The following is a 17,229-nucleotide window of genomic DNA, read 5'->3' as shown; positions in this document are numbered from 1 at the left end:
TTTTGTAGAGGTGGGGTTTTGCCATGTTGCCCAGGCTGCTCTTGAACTCGTGGGCTCAAGCAATCCTCCCACCTCGGTCTCCCAAAGTGCTTAGTGTGCTGGCATGAGCCACCTGATGGGGCCTCTCTTTCTTAATATACCTCTTCCATAAGGGATCTCACTCCTTCCCCTCTTTTTTTTTTTCTTATTTGAAATGGAGTTTCGGTCTTGTCACCCAGGCTGGAGTGAGTGGCACAGTTTCAGCTTGCTGCAACCTCTGCCTCCCTGGTTCATGCAACTTTCTTGCCTCAGCCTCCTGAGTTGCTGGAACTATAGGCACACATCACTGCGCCAGGCTAATTTTTTGTGTTTTTAGCAGAGATGGGGTTTTACCATGTTGGCCAGGCTGGTCTCAAACTCCTGACCTCAAGTGATCCACCTGCCTTGGCCTCCTAAAGTGCTGGGATTACAGGTGTGAGCCACCACACTTTCCCCTCCTTTTAATCCCATTCATCCCCCACTGACTCCCAAATTTCTGGCTTCGAAATCCAGGCTCCTGAACCCAGCTCCTGATGACAATTCTAGCTTCACCTGCCCAGCTCCAGGCCATCCCCTGTTCCTCCCTAAGCAAATGCGCCACCAGCTGATCCCCAAGCTTGGAGCCATCCTTGATTCCTCTCTGTCTCCCACACCCCAAATCTAATTCATCAGCAAGTCATGTACGTACTACCTTCCTAATTTTTCCCGTGTTTGGCCACTGCTCGCCTTCTCCGCTGTTACCATCCGAGATAAGCGCCTACTATGTCTCACCTGGGCAACAGGTAGAGTGGGGAATGAAGATGAGTCAGCTTGGACTGTGACCCCCAGGCGCTTACAGGTGCTACTAGGAGACACAGAGCCTCTACACTACCAGATGCAGCTACATTTAGGCAGACGGGGATCAGTGATCTCTCAGGAAAGATCACCTTCAAAGTCAGGCACTTGAGTTGGAAGGTTCCTGTACTTCAGTGAGCCTCAGTCTCCTTGTCTGTATAATGGTTCGTCCCACAAGAAGATGTCTGGGAAAAGCTCAGCATTGTCAGGACAGGATCTTTGAGCCCACGTGAGCACCAGAACACGGGTAGAAAAAATAAGTAATAGATCTCCAATACTTCTTAAGCTATTGTTGAAATGTTCGTGGATACCGTTGGGTTCAACCAATACATACTGAATTGACACTGGCCTCCTGTTGTTACAGGTTTTCTTTGACAAATCCTGCAAATATGAAGAAGGAGGCCATCTAATCTCATGTGGAGAAGGGGTCCTCCTCTGTTGTTGTTTAAAAGAGGCGGTAGGGCCGGACGTGGTGGCTCACGCCTGTCGTCCCAGAGTTTTGGGAGGCTGAGATGGGCGGATTACCTAAGGTTGGGAGTTTGAGACCAGCCTGACCAACACGGTGAAACCCCATCTCTATTAAAAATACAAAACTAGCTGGGTATGGTGGCGCATACCTGTAATCCCAGCTACTTAGGAGGCTGAGGTAGGACAGTCACTTCAACCTGGGAGGCAGAGGTTGTGATAAGCTGAGATTGCACCATTGCACTCTAGCCTGGGCAACAAGAGTGAAACTCCTTCTCAAAAAAAAAGAGATGGTGGGATAACATGGTCAAGAGCCCCTCCCTCACTCCCTCTTTCCCTCTCTCCCTCCCTTCTTCCCTCCCTCCCTCTTTCCCTCCCTCCCTCCCTCCCTTCCTCTTTCCCTCTCTCCCTCCCTCCCTCCCTCCCTCTTTCCTTCCCTCCCTCCCTCCCTTCCTCCCTCCTTCCCTCCCTCCCTTCTTCCACAGGGTTTTGCCATGTTGCCTAGGCTAGTCTTGAACTCCTGGCCTCAAATAACCCTCCCTCCTCAGCTTCCCAAAGAATTGGGATGTCAGGTGCTAGCCACTGATCCTGGCGTGAGCAGAATTTTCACACTGGGTCTAATTCGGCTCCACTCCCCATTAGCTGTGTTGCCCTGGAAAGTCACTGAGTCACTGAACCTTAGTTTCCCTATCAAAGGGGGCCGACATTCATTTCCCCCATTCATGGGTGATTGTGAGGACTAAGGTAGGATGATAGGACGAATTCTTCCATATCTAAGAGGTATTCAGTAATATTTGAAGAATAACAGCTCATATTTACTGAGGATTTGCTCTGTGCCAGGCAATTTAAAAAGTACCATCTCATTTTAATCATCACTCATTCCTGGAACATGGAAATGGAAATTAAGGCACAGAGAGGTTAAGAAATTTATCCGTAGTCACACAGTCTCCTTATCTATGTAATGGTCCTCCTAAGTGAGGATTTTTAAATAATAAATGACAGAGGCAGGATTTTAAGTCCAGTAATGAGAATCCAGAGTCTGAAATACTTCTGCCCACAGCTTCCCAAATAAAAAACTATTGTTTAGGGTGGACCCACAGTCCAAAAAGGGTCAGGCAAAGACCAGCCCCATAGGGGCATCTAAAGGAGCAGAGGACCCCATAGGCCTGTCCTTAGAGGGGCTGATCTGATTAAACATTTCTCCATTCTCTGGAGGAGAGAGTAATAATAATTGGAGGCCAAGATGGAAGGATTGCTTGAGGCCAGGACTTTGAGATCAGCCTGAGCAACATAGCAAGACCCCATCTCTACAAAAAATAAATTAGCTGGGCACAGTGATATGCACCTGTGGTCTCAGATACTTGGGAGGCTGAGGCAGGAAAATCACTTGGGTTCCGGAGTTTGAGGCTGCAATGAGCTATGATGGTGCCACTGCACTCCAGCGTGGGTGACTGAGCAAGACTCTGTCTCTTAAAAAAAAAAAAATCAGAAAACAACTGTAGCTAACAGCTTGAATGCTTGGAAGTTGCCAAGTACTCTATCTCAGATAATCCTCATGCTCATACCCACTTTACAGATAAGGAAACTGAGGCACAGAGAGTCTAGGTCTTTTGCCCACAGATACACAGCTAGGATGGGCTGGCCCTGGTCTTCAGCATTTACACACCCACCACCCAGGTGGCCACCCACTGGCGATTCTGCCCCGACTCCTCTACTCCCAGCCAGTGTCAGTGACAAGGCACTGCCTGCTGGGAGGGAGGCGGCTGCATTTTTTGCCTTGTCCAGAAATGTCAGTGCGTCACTGTCACACAAAGTCCTGGCTGTTCACTCCTGTGATTCCCAAGGCACTCTAGACAAGAGTCCCTGCTCCCAGGGTTGGGGGACGGGTGAAGGAGCAGCAAATGGGAGGCAGGCTCAAAGCACACAATTAAAATTCCTAAGGGGCCATATGGAGTCTTATTCCACATGCAGAACATTCTTGGTCTCCATATGGCATTGGGGGCTGGGCTTTAAGCCTCTTGCCACACCTTCTCCCATCCCATGTAACACCTGACGTGCTTCGGGTTGGAATTCTCTGTGTCCCCAAGACAGCTGGCCCCTCCCTCCCTCCACCCAGCAGGGCTGCTTGGGATTCCTGGCGCTCCTCTGGGGGCAGGCACGAGTGTGGGCACCCATGGGCCACAGAGCCCTGGACACACTGAGTCAGGGATATCCAAGGGCCTGCTGGCTCAGGCCACACACCTAATAGGTCAGCACCTGGCATGTGTGTGTGTGTGTCCTGGGAGGGAGTGTCCACAGCTCCTGGCGGCCCTGGGCTGTTGGTGGTCTCAGAGGATAAGGGAGACCAATCAGCTGAGGTTGTAAGGAAGAGAGAGCTGCCTTCACCAGGGGTGTGGGCTCCTCTCCCAATAAGGGACTGCTCTTATCTAGGAGCTGAGAGCAGGTAAGGGGCTGTCCTTATCCATGAACTGAAAGGCAGATCAGGGAGGACACCAGGAGTGCCAAATCTAAGGAGTCTTCACTTTGGGTTACTTAAAGTTTTTTCTCTCACCTCTTTTTTTTTCTTTTTTTTTTTTTTTGAGACAGGGTTTCACTCTGTCACCCAGGCTAGAGTGCAGTGAGTGGTGTGATCATGGCTCACAGCAGCCTCCAACTCCTGGACTCAAGCAATTCTCTGCTTTCAGCCTCCAGAGTAGCTGGGACCACAGGGCCACAGGCATGCATCACCATATTCAGTGAATTTTGTTTATTTCTTGTAGAGACAGGGTCTCACTCTGTTGCCTAAGCTGGTCTCTAACTCCTGGCCTCAAGTGATCCTCCTGCCTTAGCCTCTTAAAGTGCTGGGATTGCAGATGTGAATCATGGTGCCTGGCCTCACTTCACTCTTAATGGTCTGGGGAAAGGGAGAGGGGAGCAACTGCACAAGGGCACATGATCCCCAGTTGGTGTGAAAATGTTTTGGAACTAGATAGAGCTGATGGTTTTACAACATTGTGAATTCACTGTGAAGATCCCTGGACACTTTAAAATAGTTCATTTTATGTTAAACTAATTTCACCTTGATATGTGTTTTTTTATTTTGAGATGGAGTCTCACCCTGTTGCCCAGGCTGGAGTGCAGTGGTGTGTTCTCAGCTCACTATGAACCTCTGCCTCGTGGTTTCAAGCGATTGTCCCACTGTGTGATGTCTGAAACCACTCTGCCTGGATTTAAATCTGGGTTCTTCGGCTGCCCCTCTGAGTGCTTTTGCAACTCATTTAAACGCTCCAAGCCTCGGTTTTCTCATCTGTAAAATGGGGACAATGATAATAGTCTCAACTCATAAGAGCTTACTTAGCAAGGGTTGTTTGAGTGAATGTATGCAAAGTCTGGGCCACAGAAACTGGCACACAGCAGGCGCTCACTAGTGGGTCCTGCTTGCCTAGAAGCTGTTAGTGACACCCTGCTTCAACACAGAGAGCTTCCTGGCAGGTGGGAGACCCTGCAGGGGCCTTGTCCATGTAGGTCTCCCTGACTTGCACTCAGATTTAGCAAGACAGTGGTGCATGCTGGGTGAAGGGGGCTTCTCACTCACCGCTGCCCCTGGAATAAGAGAAGAGTTTGAGGACCCCAGCAGGGTGACGAAGACAGCAAATGACCCTTGGAATGGAAGGGTGCAGAACACGCTGTTGGGATCTGACCCTTTCCCTACGCACCTTCCTACTGGTTTCCCAGAAATCCCAGTGGACTTGATTTTTTTCCAGAAACAGAACCAAAAGCAGTATCATTAGTTTGCAGGGTAGGGTTCATTCTGTCCCCAATCCCCATCTATCTTCCCTGGATTCCAGGAATTTGGTTCAGGAGCCAGCATTAACTCTAATCAAAGAGGAGATAACGAGGCTGGGCAGGGGAAAGTCTGGCTGCTGCAGAGGTGGTGAGATGGCAATTCAAGAATTATAGGCGGTCTGGCCCCGCCCCTCACTGTTGTATGCAAATGAAGCCACTGCAGCCCGGCCCCTCTGCAGGCACCATGGCTGCCACACCCCTGTGCAGACCTCGGGCAACCTAACCAACTCTGCGCCAGCCCAGCCCAGCCCACCGTGTGCACTACCCACCTGCTCCCTCCACTGCCACTGCCTTCTACCCACCAGCCTCTGCGAGACTGAGAAGTGGCTGGGGACCTCCTTGTTCCCGTTCGTTCCCCTAGACTTTGGAGCATATGAGGTGGTGGTGGGAGTACAGGGCTGAGTCAGGTACAGGGATGAGAAGCCTGCCCGAGGGGCCGCTCCTCTGAGCGCCCCATACCCATCTTTTAGCGTTTTGCCAGGTGATCCCTTCTGGGCTGGAGGGGGTGGGTGGAGTGTGTCAGGGAAGGGGGAGACGTCCTGATATCACCTTCTGGAGAGGAAAGGGGATGTTCTCGGTTGGAGTGCCAATAGGTTCCCTAGGGGGTGCCCACCTACCACTGGGTCTGGGGGGATGCTGAGGCAAACACAACCGCTGGGAGATGCCAAAACCCACTCTACAGCTTTCTGTCTGCCAAAACCAGGAGAGGAGCTGAGGCCAGGCCTCCAGGCCACCTGGGCTCCCCCTTCTCCCTCTGCCAAGGCCCTAAGAAGCGGGCTAGCCAGGGCGCGACAGGAAGAGGGAATGGGGAGAGGAGCCTGATTCTGCCAGAACCTGGCACGGGGCCTGTACAGCTCAGTACAGGCATCTGCTGAATGAGAAACCTTTTCAAAACAACAAGCAGAGCAGGCCTCTTGCATGAAGCCTTCCCAGGGCTCCTCAGGGCTCCTAGGATACCCCCTCTCCAATTTCAACTCACACCCACCTCTCCCCCTCTCCAGCTCGGGAAGCTGCACTTTCCCACCCCAGGGTCTTCACATGTGCTGTTCCCTCCTCCCAGAAAACTGATCCCTGTCCCACCTTCTTTCCCCCAGTTCACAGCTTTGTGCTAAGGTCACAGCTGTCACTCAGTTTCCCAGGAAGGCCTTACCAGATCTCACTGGTGGGTCTTCTCAGCTTCTTTTTTCCCCCGGTCCAGTAGATTTCCTTTCCTTAGGATGCAGTTTACCAAACTGCCTTGAAAATAGAGTCATATGAAATACTCTGTTTTAGAAATGCAGATTCATTGATCCTTTCCTATCCCTAGAGTCAGAAGCTCCTAGAGAGGGAGCTGGGTGATACTGAATCACCGCCATGGGCTGGCAGCAGAGGGATGCCCCTACCCTAGATTCTGGGCACCAGGAGGTGGGCACCACCATTTCTTTATTGTTGCAGTCCCACCTCCAGCACAGCATCTGGCATGGGATCCGGCTCAAGACGTATTTATTAAGTGGATACATGGCTATAGAATGAATGAAAGTCACAGTAACTGATTTAATTCTGAGCATACTGTACTTCTTACCCTGCCTACACAAGACTAGCCCACAAGAAGAATGCCAAGGTAGATGATGTGGGTGCTAGGAATTGGAGCTGAGAGAGAGGACAGGATGTCAATAAAACCCAAGTGGGTTCGGGATAGAAGCGAGTATGGGAAGAGGACTCTGCCTGCGTAGGGAGCCCGGAGCGGAATACAGAAGTACCTGATGTAGGTAGCTGGACTCATCCCACCGGGAGAGCATCTCTCCCCTAAGTCAGGTGGAGGCAGAGAATCTGTTACACCTGTGGGAAACTGAAGACCCAGACAGGACAGGGTAACAGCAACAGCAATGCAGGTGTGGCTTTTGGGCATCTGGATGATGCTAGGCACTGTTTTGAGCGCTCTGCCTGTCAGGTCCTGCAGTCTAGTAGCTGTACCCGCTCCCTCTCAAGTTCCTGCCATGTGCCGCTTTCCTCTCTTTTCCCTCCCGCTCTAGTTCCTCCAAATGTGAAACTTGGAACTGAAGTATCTCCTTCCACCATGGGATGTCCTGGATTTCAAACAGCTCCCCTCTCCCTGCCAATCTCTCCATCAGAGCCTCTCTCTGTCTGTACGTGTTGATTTTGGGTTCTGCTCTGGGGGCTAGGTGTGGTGGTGGGGTTCCTCCATCTGCTGCGAGAGTATAGGGGTGAAGGGAAGAGGGACGGGGGTAGCAGAGGGAGCCAGCCTGTTTCCCCAGCTCTCCTGCCTCTTGGCTTCCTACTCTGCAGCCAGGCCGGCACCCACAAGAGGCTGCAGCCTGCATTTCAGGATTTCAAGCTTGGCAGCGTGCCGGAGGGGGCAGGAAATGGAAAGAGAGGGAGGGAGGAGCCAGAGGCTTTCCCAGTGCCCTGCCCAGGCTGGGATGGACAGTATCTCTGAGATCAAAAAACCAACTGGCCCACACCCTGCAGAACAGGCCTAGTCCGTGCCCCTTAATAGGAGGAGAGGGCCGGATCTGCAAAGTTGGAGGAGTGTGAGTTGGGGGTGCTAGGGAGCCGGTGGCCCGTGCTGTCACTATGCCCCAGGGGTTACTGTCAGGCCCCACCCCCGGGAAGACAGAAAGGACGCATTTCAGAGCTGGGTGGGCTGTGCTGATACTGAACGCTTGTTTGTCTGCCGCCCACACTCTCTGGGAATCGCCTGTGTGGTCGGGCACCCCAGGCGGGGGTTGCTGCTAACACCAGGCCTGTGCCCGTCAGTTCCTCTTCCCCAGAGGGGCAGCTCTGAGAGTGCCCCAAAGGACAAAGGATGGGACTCTGGGTGGTGACCTTTGGGGCAGGACAGGGAGAGACCAGGGTAAGCCAGAGCCCTGAACTCTGCCAGGCTTGGTAAACAAAACACCCAAAGGATTTAAAAAAAGGCTCTGAAATCTGCCAACATCCACCCCTCCCCCCAGGAAAGCGTGGCCAACTGGGTGATTTGAGGGTACAGGGGGAGTGGGCGAGAGTGTTGGACAGGCCAGGGCTCGCCCCTGCTGCTGCGGGCTCCCTGGAGCAGGCGTCCCAGGAAACCAGAAATTCTCAGCCCACTCCTGAGCACAGTTCTCAGAAGCAGTCTGAGCTCTGCCTTTCCTTTCTCCAGGCTTGGCCCCCAGCTCACATGGGGACCAGTAAGAAGCCCCCGGCTCCCTGGAAATTCTGGACCCAGGATTTCACAAGACAGCCAGTATCAGGGCTCTACAGAGCATTTCCTGAAGGTTTTTTTTTTCAAAATGTGCCCCAGGGCTGGAATTCTCTGGGGGCAAAGAGTTGAGATGTATTCTCAGCCAGGAGGTCATGGCACTTCTGACTTGACTCGGGTGGGGTGGAACAGATTGGGTAGTTGGTGTCCTGGATTCTGACTTTGCCCTCTTAATCCATGGTCTTATTTGAGGCTGATTTCATGGACATTAAACCTGTACAGTCGCACAAGGACCCACCTTCAGAATCGATCTGTACAGTCACACAGGGACCCACCTTCAGAATCCACCTACACAGTCACACAGGGGCCCACCTTCAGAATCGATCTGTACAGTCACACAGGGACCCACCTTCAGAATCCATCTACACAGTCACACAGGGGCCCACCTTCAGAATCTACCTGTACAGTCACACAGGGGCCCACCTTCAGAATCTACCTGTACAGTCACACAGGGGCCCACCTTCAGAATCTACCTGTACAGTCACACAGGGGCCCACCTTCAGAATCTACCTGTACAGTCACACAGGGGCCCACCTTCAGAATCTACCTGTACAGTCACACAGGGGCCCACCTTCAGAATCGATCTGTACAGTCACACAGGGGCCCCCCTTCAGAATCGATCTGTACAGTCACACAGGGACCCACCTTCAGAATCTACCTGTACAGTCACACAGGGACCCACCTTCAGAATCGATCTGTACAGTCACACAGGGACCCACCTTCAGAATCCACCTACACAGTCACACAGGGGCCCACCTTCAGAATCTACCTGTACAGTCACACAGGGACCCACCTTCAGAATCCACCTACACAGTCACACAGGGCCCACCTTTAGAATCTACCTGTACAGTCACATGGGGACCCACCTTCAGAAGGGCTTCAAACTCTATTTAGTGGGTACCACCTTAAAATTCTTTATAATATTGAACATGAAGCTCTGTGTTTTAATTTTGCACTGGGCCCTGAAAATTATGTAGCTGATCCCGGTCTTAAAATACAAAGGGCTGGGCATGGTGGCTCACACCTGTAATCCCAGCACTTTGGGAGGCCAAGGTGGGTAGATCACCTGAGTTCAGGAGTTTAAGACCAGACTGACCAATATGGTGAAACCCTGTCTTTACTAAAAACACAAAAATTAGCTGGGTGTGGTGGCGTGTGCCTGTAGTCCCAGCTACTCGGGAGACTGAGACAGGAGAATCCCTTGAACCGAGGAGGCAGAGGTTTCAGTGAGCTGAGATCATACCACTGTACTCCAGCCTGGGCAACAGAGTGAGACTCCGCCTCAAAAAAAGAAAAAAAATTAGTGGCTCTAAAATGTTTATTTAGGAGAAGCTTTGAAGTAAAAGTCTCATTAGAAGTGAGGTCTAGACAATTTATTCTGAAGCTGTACTTGGATGATAATAACAGCATATTCTTATAGCACTTATTATGTACCAGTCACTATTCTAAATGCTTTATGTGAGGCCAGGCTCAGTGACTCACACCTGTAATCCCAGCACTTTGGGAGGCCAAGGAGGGAAGATACTTGAAGTCAGGAGTTAGAGACCAGCCTGGCCAACATGGTGAAAACCCTGTCTCTACTAAAAATACAAAAATTAGCCAGACATGGTGCCGGGAGCCTATAATCCCAGCTACTCGTGAGGCTGAGGCAGGAGAATCTCTTGAACCCAGGAGGTAGAGGTTGCAGTGAGCCAAGATTATGCCATTGAACTTCAGCCTGGGCGACAGAGCAAGACTCCTTCTCAAATAAATAAACAAACAAATGGCTTTATATGAGTTAGCTCATTTACTCCTCTTTCTTATAGCATATCAGTTATATACTTTTTCATCAGAACTACTATTCCCATTTTACAGAAAAGGAAACTGAGGCTTATTAAAATTAAAGAAATGGTCAGGTGTGGTGTTTCATGCCTGTAATCCTATTACTTTGGGAGACTGAGCTGGGAGGATTACTTGCGTCCAGGAGTTTGAGACCAGTCTGGGCAGCAGAGTGAGACCTTGTCTCTAAAAAAAAAAATCAAGAAATTATCCAGGCATGCTGACGTGCACCTGTGCATCTGTAGTCTCAGCTACTCAGGAGGCTGAGGCAGAAGGATTGCTTGAGCCCAGGAGGTTAAGGCTGTGATTGCACCGTTCCACTTCAGCCTGGGTGGCAAAGCAAGACGCTGTCTCAAGAAAAGAAAGGGAGGAAGGGAGGAAGGAAGGAAAGAATTAAAGAAGTGGCCTAATAAATCCTAGGCAGTTTGGCTTCACAGCCGTTCACCTCTGCTAGCACTTCTGCTTGTATTCAAAGGGGGTTTCTTGTGGATAACATATAGTTGGGTCCTGATCTTTCTAGTCCATTCTGAGCTCTCTGTCTTTAATTGGTGTTTTTAGACCATTCACATTTAAAGTGCTTTTGATATAGTTGGATTAATACTTACCACATTTGTAACTGCTTTGCATTCAGTGCACTTTTTTTTACTTTTAAAAAAATCTTCTCCTCTTTTTCTGCCTTCTCTTGTTTTGAGAGTTGTATGTGATTCCATATTCTCTCCTTTCTTAACATGTCAATTATACTTTTAAACAACTTTTCGGTGGTTGACCTAGAGGTTTTACAATATATATTTACTATCTATTTGTAAGTAATCCGAGTCCCTTTCCTCCCTTCCTTTCTCTCCCTCTCATTCCCCCTCCTCCCTTCCCCTCCCCTCCCCTGCCCTCCCTTCCCCTCCCTTTTTCTTTCTTTCGAGATAGAGTCTCACTCTGTTGCCCAGGCTGGAGTGCAGTGGCACAATCTTAGCTCACTGCGACCTCCGGCTCTGGGGTTCAAGTGATCCTCCCACCTCAGCCTCCTGTGTAGTGGAATTACAGGTGCTCGCCACCAGGCCCGGCTAATTTTTGTATTTTTAGTAGAGACAGGGTTTCACCCTGTTGCCCAGGCTGGTCTTGAACTGCTGACATCAAGTGATCCTCCTGCCTCGGCCTCCCAAAGTGCTGGGATTACAGGCATGAGCCACTGCACCAAGCCCTGAGTCCACTTTCAAATAACACTCTAGGGCTTCACTGAGTATCCGCAGTGCCCCCTCCCTGCTTCATAATGTTGCTGCCATTCACTCTGCATATGCTGTCATCACCCATCGACACCTAACACATTGCTGCTGTGATTGTTGGTTTACAGCAGTTATTCATTTCTTGAATCTTCACACAACCATCTTAGGTGGAGACAGTCCTCGGCCTCATGTTACGGGGGTCTATGGACAAAGTTTCTTCAAGTCACAGGGTCACACAGTCAGCAAGTGGCAGAGCTGAGCTTTGAACTCAAGCATCCCTCACACTGCAGGCAGGCAGTCTGCTTTTGTTTAGGTGAAATGCTACCTGTCTTCCAACAGAGCAAAGTTTACTAAAGAGAGTTTTTATTCCCCTCCTCTCCTTTTATTTTGAGGCAGGGTCTCATTCCATCACCCAGGCTGGAGTGCAGTGGCGTGATTTCAGGATAATACTTTTTCATACACTTGAGAGTGGGCAAGACTTCCTTGGCATGCCACTAAGTCCAGAAGCTACAAATGGAAAATACTTGCAGATTGACTTCCTGAAAACAGAAGCCTGTATAGCCAAAGACAGCATAGAACAAGTTGAAAGGCCAACAGTGACTGGGAGAAAAGATTTACAACATTGCAATGGACAAAGGTAAATACTCCTAATTACAGAAAGAATTGACCATCAATAGGACAAAAGGAAAAACCACTTATGCTGAAACTGGGCAAAGGACATGAGCTACCAAGTCACAGAAAAATAGATCATTGTTCACTCCTAGAAACACTGATCAAAAGAAGCATTCGGGGGAAGGGATCAGAAGTGATGTCATGCACAGAATTGTTGAAGGAATGGAGAATATTTAGTGTGGAAGGAAACAGGTTAGTGCCACACAGTCCAATAAAAACAAAACGCCAGGGGCCAGGCGTGGTGGCTCATGCCTGTAATCCCAGCACTTTGAGAGGCCAAGGCTGACAGATTGCTTGAGCGTAGGATTTCGAGTCCAGCCTGGGAAACATGGCAAAACCCTATCTCTAAACAAAACACAACAAAAATTAGCCAGGAGTACCTGTTGTCCCAGCTACCCTAGAGGCTGAGGCAGAAGGATCACTTGAGCCCTGGGGGTTGAAGCTGCAGTGAGCTGTGACCACTGCAATCCAGCCTGGGCGACAGAGCAACACTGTCTCAAAAACACCTAAACAAACAACAACCAAATAGCTGGCATATAGAAAAGGAGTTAAGCCTGCTAAGCACAGTGGAGAAAAAAAAAAAATCAACAGATAAAAATAGCAGGGAGTTACATTTTAATTTCGCAGAAGAATAAACGGTAATTTACACTTGTACTATCCAATACAGCAGCCATTAGCGCCAAGTGATCACTGAGCACTGGTCTAGCTGGTCTGGTTGAGAAATGGTGACATGTAAAATACACACCAGATTTCTAAGATTTAATACAATAAATATGAATCTAAAACATCCCATTCAATTTCTGAGTTTTTTTTTTTTTTCTTTTTTTTTTGAAACTGAGTCTCACTCTGTCACCCAGGCTAGAATGCAGTGGTGCCATCTCGGCTCACTGAAACCTCCACCTCTCAGGTTCAAGAGATTCTTCTGCCTCAGTCTCCTAAGTAGCCAAGATTACAGGTGCCCGCCACTAAGCCCAGCTAATTTTTTGTATTTTTACTAAAGACAGGTTTTACCATGTTGGTTAGCCTGGTCTGGAACTCCTGGCCTCAGGTGATCCATCCGCTTTGGCCTCCCAAAGTGCTGGGATTACAGGCATGAGGCCACCATGCCTGGCCTAAATCTCTCTTTTTTTTTTTTTTTTTTTTTTATATGGAGTCTTGTTTTGTAGATAAGGCTCAAGTGCAGTGGTGGGATCTTGGCTCACTGCAACCTCCGCCTCCCGGATCCCGGTTCAAGCAATTCTACCTCAGCCTCCCAAGTAGCTGGGATTACAGGCACAGCCACCATGCCCAGCTAATTTTTGTATTTTTTAGTAGAGATGGGGTTTCGCCATGTTGGCTAGTCTGGTCTTGAACTCATGACCTCGTGATCTGCCCACCTCAGCCTCCCAAAGTCCTGCCTAAATTTCTAAATATTAATTAACATGTTAACATGATCATATTTTAGATCTATTGGGTAAAAGGAAATATTAAAATTAATTTGACTTGTTTCTTTTTACTTTTTAAATATACTTTAAAAAGTAATGTTAACATGTTCACATTATATTTCTGTTGGGTAGCACTGATTAAAACCTCTGTCACAATGGGATAGAATGCTTTGTGGAGTAGTGAGCTCCCTGTCCTGAGAGCATTTCAAGCCGAGGTTGGATGATTGGGAAGTAGGGACAACACATGATGACTTCAGAGTTGTGAACTCATAGATTTCTTTAGCTCCTGGGGCTCTTTGGTGTGCAGGGGCTATTCACAGCTAAGTGAATAGCTAGAGGGCAGTGGCCTAGAAAGCAGCTCTCATCCCACACAGCAGGATTCATCTCTTCTTAATGGGAACCCAGCATGACCTACTGTTGGTTCAGGGGGCAAGGACTGGCAGAATGAGAGCCAGACCCTGCCTGCCTTCTGTGCCCTTGTGGCTTAGTCCAGGTCTAGGGGCAGCCCCATGAGGCCCCCATTTTCAAATGCTCCCACACAGTGTGCAGAGGGAGGACCCCTGATCGCTCTCTGCTCAGCCTCAGGTCCTGGGCAGAGCTCCCACACAGGAGAAGCTCTCGGCTGCCTGGGTGTGGAGAGGCCCTTAGAGTAGGTAGCTTAGCAGATGCAAAGCTGGAAACAGCCACTTCCCACTCCCTACTGACCAGACTGTTTCCTCCTTGCAATCTGTGTCTCACTGAGCAAGGATCAACCCAGCACCCCAAGAGTGGGCTGGCCAGGCCCTGATGCAAGCTGTGCAACCAAGAACCAGTGTGCATTTTAGTTAATAATAGAAACCCATGAGCAGCAGGATGGCATGGCCAAGGCTCAGAGCCTAGAGGCTCTATTCTGGCCCTGGTGTTCCCCATTTACAATGAGACCTTGGGAAAGTCCCTTCTCTTCTGCTCATTCGTCAGACAAGGGAGGGGGACACCAAGTGGGCTTCCCAACTCTGAAATCCTAGGGTCGTTTGATGAATCATCATCAGCTCCTCATGGCTCTCCTCTGTGGCATTCTCTTATTTCTCATTGCTAAGTTTATCTGTCCCAACTGGATGAATGAAGGCACGTTTGTTGATTGCAGCTCTGGTGTTTTTTTAGTTTAGTTTAGTTTCGTTTAGTTTTTGAGACAGAATCTCCCTCTGTCGCCAAGGCTGGATTGCAGTGGAGCCATCTCAGCTCTCTGCAGCCTCTGCCTCCTGGGTTCAAGCAATTCTCCTGCCTCAGCCTCTCAAGTAGCTGGGATTACAGGCATGTGCCACCATGCCCAGCTACATTTTTGTAGAGACAAGTTTTCACAGGTTAGACAGGATGGTCTTTATCTTCTGACCTTATGATCCAAAGTGCTGGGATTATAGGCGTGATCTACTGCACCTGGCCTGCAGCCCTGTTTTATTTGCATTTGAGTTATCCAGTCTTCCCCATCACTTTATGAGGTCGAGACCATTATCTCTGTTTCATAAAGGCAGGAATGAAGAACTATTGGGCCGGGCGTGGTGGCTCAAACCTGTAATCCCAGCACTTTGGGAGGCCAGGCGGGTGGATCACAAGGTCAAGAGATCGAGACCATCCTGGTCAACACGGTGAAACCCCGTCTCTACTAAAAATATAAAAAATTAGCTGGGCAGGGTGGTGTGTGCCTGCAATCCCAGCTACTCGGGAGGCTGAGGCAGGAGAATTGCCTGAACCCAGGAGGCGGAGGTTGCTGCGAGCTGAGTTCGCGACATTGCACTCCAGCCTGGGCAACAAAAGCGAAACTCCATCTCAATTAAAAAAAAAAAAAAAAAAAAAAGATCAACTCCTTACGTAAGTTTGCTACGACTGCTGTAACAGCACTGGGTAGCTTAAACCAGCAGTCCCCAACCTTTTTGGTACTAGGGACTGGTTTCGTGGAAGACAATTTTTTCACAGATCGGGGCGGGGGGGATGGTTTGGGGATGATGCAAGTGCATTACATTTATTGTGTACTTTATTTCTATTACCATTGCATTGTAATATGTAATGAAATAATGAGACAACTCATCATAAGGTGGAATTAATGCAAGCCCTGAGCTTGTATTCCTGCAACTAGACGGCCCCATCTGGGGCTTATGGGGGACAGTGACAGATCATCAGGCATTGAATTCTCATAAGGAGCACACAACCCAGACCTCTGGAATGTGCAGTTTCCAATAGGGTTCACGCTCTGACAAGAATTTTTTTTTTTTTTTGAGACAGAGTCTTGCTCTGTCATCAAAGCTGGAGTGCAGTGGCATGATCTCAGCTCACTACAATCTCCACCCCCCGGGTTCAAGAGACCCTCCCACCTCAGCCTCCAAGTAGCTGGGATTACAGGCGCTTACCACCACTTCCAGTTCATTTTTTTATTTTTAGTAGAGACGGGGTTTCGCCATGTTGGTCAGCTTGGTCTCAAACTCCTGACCTCATGTGATCTGCCTGCCTCAGCCTTCCAAAGTGCTGGGATTACAGGCATGAGCCACCGCGCCCAGCCAATCCCATAAGAATTTAATGCCACTGATGATTTGACAGAGCTCACTGGGGCAGAGCTCAGGTGGTGGTGCGAGTGATGAGGAGTGGCTGTGAATGTAGATGAAGCTTTGCCTGCCTGCCTACCTCTCACCTCCAGCTGTGTGGCCCAGTTTCTACCCGGTCCCCTGGGAAGTTGGAGACCCTGGCTTAAACCACAGAAATGTATTTTCTCACAGCTCTGGAGGCCAAATGTCCAAGATCATGGTGTCAGCAGGGCTGGTTCCTTCTCTCCTTAGCTAGTTGATGGCCTTTTTCTCCCTTTGTCCATCGTCTTCCCTCTGTACGTGTCTGTGTCCAGATTTCCTCTTATAGCGACACTGGTCATACTGGGTAAAGCCTGCTTGAATGACCTCACTCTAACTTACTTACCTCTTTAAAGACACTCTCCAAATACAGTCACATTCTGAGATACTGGGGGCAGGACTTCAGCTTATGCATTTTGGGAGTGATATAATTCACCCCATAACACTCTTCAGGTAGGGAGAGCCTCCTCCTTTTTCCCTTGTAGAACTGGGTGGGGGTATAATAGAGATCCTTAGATGATCTTTGGTAAAAATAAAGCTTGAGGGAGTTGGGGGCAGGGGAGGACTCAAGGTTAAGGGCTCCTCCTCAGGGTTCCCAGGTCTACTCCATAATATGCAGCCAGGGGCTCAGACCCCTCTCTGCCCGTTTGTGGTACTGACAGCTAGATGAGGGAAATGGTTAAGTGAACAGAAATGTCCTCCTCATCCTGGAAGAGCATGACCCCACTGGAGAGGTCAAGAGGCTTCCTGGAGGCGGTGTTATGGGAGGACGAGAATGCAGCCAGGTGAGAGAGATTTCTGAACAGAAGGAGCAGCTGGTGGGCATGAGAGCGTGTGTTTCATGAAGAGGGCTCCAGGCAGCATCAAGTTCAAAGCTGGGAAGAAGGGGGCAGTCAGCAGGGGCAACCAGGAAGGTCTTGAATGCTAAGGAATGTGCTTAGGAGCTAGGGATGCTGTTAGGCGTGGGAGTGCAGCCCAGGGAATTTATCATGAGCAGGAGCTTTGTGATGCAGTGTGGGGGTTGCACCAGGTGGGTGGGTCAGCCAGAGCCTTCAGCCGCTTGCTCTGTGTTCCCTGCCACGCCTCTAACTCACTCACATCCCTTTCTTCCTCTTCCCCTGGGAAGCCAG

This window comes from Callithrix jacchus, chromosome 12, assembly GCF_049354715.1.
Source record: "Callithrix jacchus isolate 240 chromosome 12, calJac240_pri, whole genome shotgun sequence".
Classification (NCBI taxonomy): domain Eukaryota; kingdom Metazoa; phylum Chordata; class Mammalia; order Primates; family Cebidae; genus Callithrix; species Callithrix jacchus.
The sequence above is the reverse complement of the archived record's forward strand: the minus strand, read 5'-3'. Positions refer to the sequence as shown.